This window comes from Uloborus diversus, chromosome 7 (genome assembly GCF_026930045.1).
Source record: "Uloborus diversus isolate 005 chromosome 7, Udiv.v.3.1, whole genome shotgun sequence".
In the NCBI taxonomy this organism is placed as follows: Eukaryota; Metazoa; Arthropoda; class Arachnida; order Araneae; family Uloboridae; genus Uloborus; species Uloborus diversus.
The window spans coordinates 156360792-156366791 of record NC_072737.1 but is presented as its reverse complement, the minus strand read 5'-3'; positions in this window follow the sequence as shown (position 1 = coordinate 156366791).

Below are 6000 nucleotides of genomic sequence, written 5' to 3'. Positions count from 1 at the left end.
TTGGTCAGAGATAGCAACGCCTCCTTTAATTAATTTCAGTTGAAAATTGGCGAGAGTAGGGTTGCAATATAGAATGTAAAGCTTGACATTTTTACTTTTTCGCCAATCCAATGCAGTTATTGCTGCAAATTCAACAGTTCAGATCTAAATAATCACATAACGAAAATATACTAGGAATTTTTTTTTCCATATCGCCGAAATGTCGCTTTTCTCGAAAATATGACACGCGTCTTCTTTTCCTTCTCTACCTATTTTAAGTAATGGACTCGTTTTCTCAGATGATGTGCAAGGGTCATTTGTTCACGGTCGAACTATATACACAATCATCAAAACCAATAATATTCAACTGCATGATAATATAATTTGTATAATTTATTGTTGTGAAAATGATAAAACTGTTCCACCAAGTGACTTTTGGTTCAAGCATTCAGTGTTGCGTCCTGTCACTTCAGAAAACGGGACATTTGAGGAGTAATTTGTCAAAAGGGAACATATCCAGTTTTTAGAAAAAATTATTTTATGATATTTTCTAAATCTTTCAGACGACCTTTATCAAATCACTTACTCTCAAGAAGTCCAAACGTGGAAAATCCTATTTTATCAAGTGTATAAAATAGGTAAGGGTTAAAAATAATTAACCTATACAAAATAATTAACCTATAATAATTAACCTATAATAATTAACCTATACAAAATACTATTAAAAATAATTAACCTATTAAATTATAGGAAAGGTAAGGAATTCGTTCTCTGCACGTTTTATTTTGAACAAAAGGGACAAATCCTGAAAGAATCTGTAGTACGACGACTTTTAGATCCAAAGGAACACATGTCCAAAATCCTCAAATTTTTATCCACTACTTTTAGGTTCATGAACTTTGATAAGAGAATATGAGAAGGTGCAATATCAGAGTTTTGGTGAAATTGGAATTTTCAACATTCAGATTTTCGTTCAAAAGAACACATATCCAAAATTAAGATGGCGATATCTCCTTTTTTTTTACACAAACATTTCTTACTCTGGGTCATGATTTGTTGCTCAATTCTGGGCCCAGAGAAATTGATAAAACTATTTTGTTCTTACCCTGATTCGTTTTTCTTGACTCCTGAACATTTTTGGAAAATGGATATGTTCCCTTTTGATAAATTAGTCCTCATTTCAGATTTCATCTTGTGCGGGAGCAATGGGACAGAATACCTGAAAACCGGACTGTTCCGTAAAAAATGGAACGAGCGATCACTTCATACTAGGAGCCGACATTTGCCAACTGCTCTGCAGAAAAAACAGCAAAACGTTTTTCTACTTGTGATATACACCGAGTATAAAAATAAAGTCGTTCAAGAACGAAGTAAAAGAATGATGCAAGGAAAATAATTTCATCCACCCTTCCCAGTACTTAAAGATTTGATATGCGATGTTGGAGTTCACGCCGCTTGTCCATCAGTCTACGAGGGTGGTTTCCAGTGAAGATGGAACGAGAAAGAATAAAAAGGAACGTGAAGATCGCAACATTCTTTCATGGACTACACCTGCTCATTTTAATGGCACAGCCGTCATCAGGTGTGCATAACGGAGAAGATAGGCGCTTAAAGGGCAAGGGAGGGGGGAGGGGCAAATTGCGCTTTAAAAGGGCGGCCTACGCGCCTACCGATAAAAGGTACCGCAGCTCGGAGGTGACAAAACGCCGACCCTGAGCCCGGCAATTTCCTCTCATTAATTTTGACGGCGCCCCTCTCCTGCCCTCTAATTATCGGCGGACCGCCGATGGAACGTGTGACGTCATTTGGGAACGCACGCGCGGGGATGATGTTTTCCTGTTTTGTTTTTGTTTTGATGGTGTGCTTGAAGGGGCTGCACCGTTGATGGAGGACCTTTTTGAGATTGACGTGTGGTTGTTCCTTTCGATGTCATGGATAGTAAATGCATTCTGAGTACCTGCAAAAGGAATGGAAAATAATAATAATAAATTGAAAGTAGTATGTTGTGACCAAAAGAAATTTTTCTTCTACATATTTCTTGTGAATTCTTGACTCTTACGCATAATCGCTTTTACTATTCACAGTTTTGCTATTCGTAAAAACATCGAATTGCGATCGAAAATTCAAAATAATTTTGAAGACCTTGCTTCAATTAATTACAAACATTTTATTTATTAACGAACAATAGATGGCTACAGATGAAAATTTTAAATCATTGATGTTTCTCCGATCCGCTGCAAAGAATAAAATCGTGAGTTTAAAAAATAACTCGTAATTCAGTTACATATAACTTGGAAGTTTTACTATCTGACCATCGATTATATGAAAAGGCTAATATCCGGTTTATAATCGGAAATGGACGTATCTCTTAGTTTATAGGGGTGTTAGTTGTTTTGTTACAGATGCGCACTTGCCTTAGTTTTGTAAAAATAATTTTCTCTCTCAGCAACATTTTTTTAATCTAAAGTATTTTCGATCTATATTCTCACGCAAATTTCATTAATTTATTTATTCACAACAAAGTTTTGAGCTTACCATTTTGCTTTCACATTTCTAAACGAAATGAAAATATATTCTTTTCTTTTTGTTGTTTCCATAGTAACTTTTTTTTTCCCTTATTTTATTTTAGAGAATGCAATAAATGAATAAGACACTAGTGACATTATAAAACGCGTGCATCAAAATCCCATCGTTATTTTCCCTTCTCCCCTGCTAGATTCATTCAGATGGAATAGTCTTTACTTGGCAGATTGTCAAATTACATACAATCCGCAGTCAAACAGTATCTTTTTTTTTTCAGTTGATTGTTAATTTTGAACTTAGAAAAGTGCAGGCGCAAAACCCCTTTGTTTTTGAAAGTAAGGGGGCAGTTGCCTTCCGCTAGATCCTCCTCCCACCTTCAACTCGTCAGAAATGCGGATAGATCCTTTAAATTATTTATTTAGTTTGGCGGGAAGCTTTTTGCTCACCAAGCAACCACCTCAACTAGAAAAGCTTCCCGCCAAACTAGATAAACAATTTAAAGGATCTATCCGTATTTCTGAGGAGTTGAAGGTGGGAGGAGGATCTAACGGAAGTAGGTGTGATGAAAGAGAACAGGATGGATGGTAGTTTGGCAGATACTTGGCCGGCAAACTAGATATCATGACTTTTTAAGGCTGAGGTTTTTTTGGTTTGATGAAGGATTTCTTTTTTGTGGGTAAGAGTTAAAGGTTTTCTTGGCGGGGAAATTTTTACAACAGGGTTGTTTTTGCTGAGATAGTATAATAGTGCAGCGCAGGCAAGGTAACGCGAAAGATATGCCGCACTGAAGGTGAAGGTTTGGTTCTATAGCTCTGCAACAAGACGGTTATTAGGACAATATTAATTATTATGTAAGTTGTTGATTACGGAACAGGTTGAGAGATGGTTGCGATGGGGGTGAGGGCTACAGTTCCATCAGTCAAGTACAGAGTGGGTGTGAGATATATGACTGCTGTTCGGGAAAGTTGATTCGTTTAATGCTTGACGAATTTCTTGTTATTGTTTCAAGAAAATAAGCGACTGATTCCACTATTGTTTACTGAATAACAATGACACAATACAAACTCCCTGAGACCAGAGGCGGACTTGGTCCCGCAAGAGGGCGCCAACCTTAGCCTCCAAAGGGTGCAAAAAAAAGTGCAAAAAGGAAAAAAAAGGTGCAAAAATAATTAAATAAACAAATAAATAAAGAGAAAAAGGGAAAAAAAAACCCCGATGATACACAGGTTTACGGGTTTAAAGAAAAAAAAATTAGCGAAAAAAATAAAAAAAAAAGGAATTTGCACCAAAAAATAAAAAAATATTTTTTTTTTTTTAATTACAAAAAATTTTTTTTAAACATGTTTAGGCTAGAGGGCACAAAGGCGGGATGGCGCATCGGCCCGCGGGCCAATCCGCCTCTGCCTGAGACTGGGATTACTCATATAAAATGTAAATGCGGAGTGACGCCCATCGTATTAGCAGAATTGTATCCTGAAGATCCTGAAGCACGTAATAATAGCCACCTCACTTTCTTACACCTGCAGCCGCCGCTTCCTTTCATAATAAACACATTCGTCTGTTTGGCTGTTGTTTTGACTGAAAGTTCGATCGCTTTTTGATTATGATCATTTTTTCGCCTTTTGATTTCAGAGGAGCTTCTGCAGAACATCTACCGGCGCGATACGTTATTATTTTCACGTAATGATTAGTGACTTTTTTTCAATTGACTGGAGTTGTGACGTATACATGATAAGAATAAACATAACAGTAATTTCTAACCACAGAACGAGGCATTAGCTCAATTGACTATGAAGAGGAATCACTGATTGAGGAAAATGACACCTTTAAGAAATAATTTATTCACAGCTGCTGAATCCGAAATCCTGTTCTTCTATTTCTTTTATTAGTTTCCGGAAGTGTGTCTCCCTCCCTCTTTACTGTTTTCTTAACCAATCGTTAGTCTATTTATTAAAGAAAAACACAAAAGCCATTATGTATAAATTAATTTCTTATATAAAGTTAATAAAGGTACGAATGAAGCTCAATGTCCCGTCAACCAGTGGTGCTCCAAGCCCGGATATCGCCCGGAACAGTAATTAGTGATGTTAGACCCCCCCCCCCACCTGAAGTTAATTTCTTTTTTGTAAACAAGAGTTTTAATTCAAAGACAAGTACAAACTACGACTGCATTTAAAATATAAAATTTACCGTAGACGCACAGCACTATTGTGTGCTCCAATTTCGTTAAAAGTTGATCGATTAAATATAATTTACGATACGTTGTGGTAACATTAAGTACTTAAATACCTTTTTTTTTAAATACTTTTTAAATCCGCTTTGGGTTTCACCCTCTTATAGGTGGGTGTCATTCCTACCGAATCGCTCCCTCCCAGTAACACTACTGCGTTTAAGTACAGCAAAATTTAAATGTACCAAGGAATGAAGTATAAAGCTGCATTTTTTTTCCATTGTATACCTGCTAAATATAATCGATGTTTTTGATAACTCAAAAGATCGGCCTTCGTGCACTTTAACGTACTCACTTAGGCGTAATACTCATAGGCAGCTCGTACGGAAAAGCAAGGGGATGGGGAAATGCGCGAAAATAGGGTTTTAATGTAAGTTTTACGCATTCACGGATTTGAAGCCGTAATTATTATAGCAAAGCGAATCCGAGCATACTTACGGTTTTACGTTACGTCGGTTGTTCATTGCAGCTCTTTTGTTCGGTATTTATTGACTTCAGTTTAAGAGTAGTCATCAAATACCAGAATTGAAAAAGTGAAGAAATTTTTGTATTCGTTTTTCGGTTAAATTGCTTGTGAAATAATGACATTGATGAATAATTGATTTACCTATTATGGATTTTGGATTGGATCTGCTGAAGAAAAATTGATTGCATTTTTAAAATCAATATTAAAATATGTTTATAGTTTAAAAAAAACAAGTTTTAAATGTATTATATATTTTAATTAACCAAATAATGATTTTATTGATGCAAATTCGCAGTTTACCTCAGATTTTTGGCAAATATGGCAGAGAGGTCCTTTGATGCTCAAGAATTCATATTGGCAGGGTTGTCAATTGCTCCGCATTTTGCAGAGTTGCTCCGCAAAAATAGCGAAACTCTGCAGCTCCACAAATAAGTTCTTTTGCTCCGCATTTCCCTGCCGAACGTTTCAAGCTTAAATTTTGCTATTTTATCTTTAACAAACATGAAATATGGGAAATTAAAGATGTTTACACTCAAAGATTGAAATAGTGTTTAAAGCTGTTTTATCAGTTCAAGAAAAGAAAAAAAATTATACCAGTGCTTAGCATGATTATTAAAGCTCTGAAACATTTTTAGATAAGTTGTTTTAGTTATTTTATTGATTTTTATTCAAAATATCCAACTGTTCCGCAAAATTTTAAATTTCTCCTCAAAATCACCACAGATGCTCCTCAAAATGTTTCTCCAAGGTTGGCAACCCTGCATTGGGCAGTTTTCGTTCGCAATCGGAACAACCCTTCTCC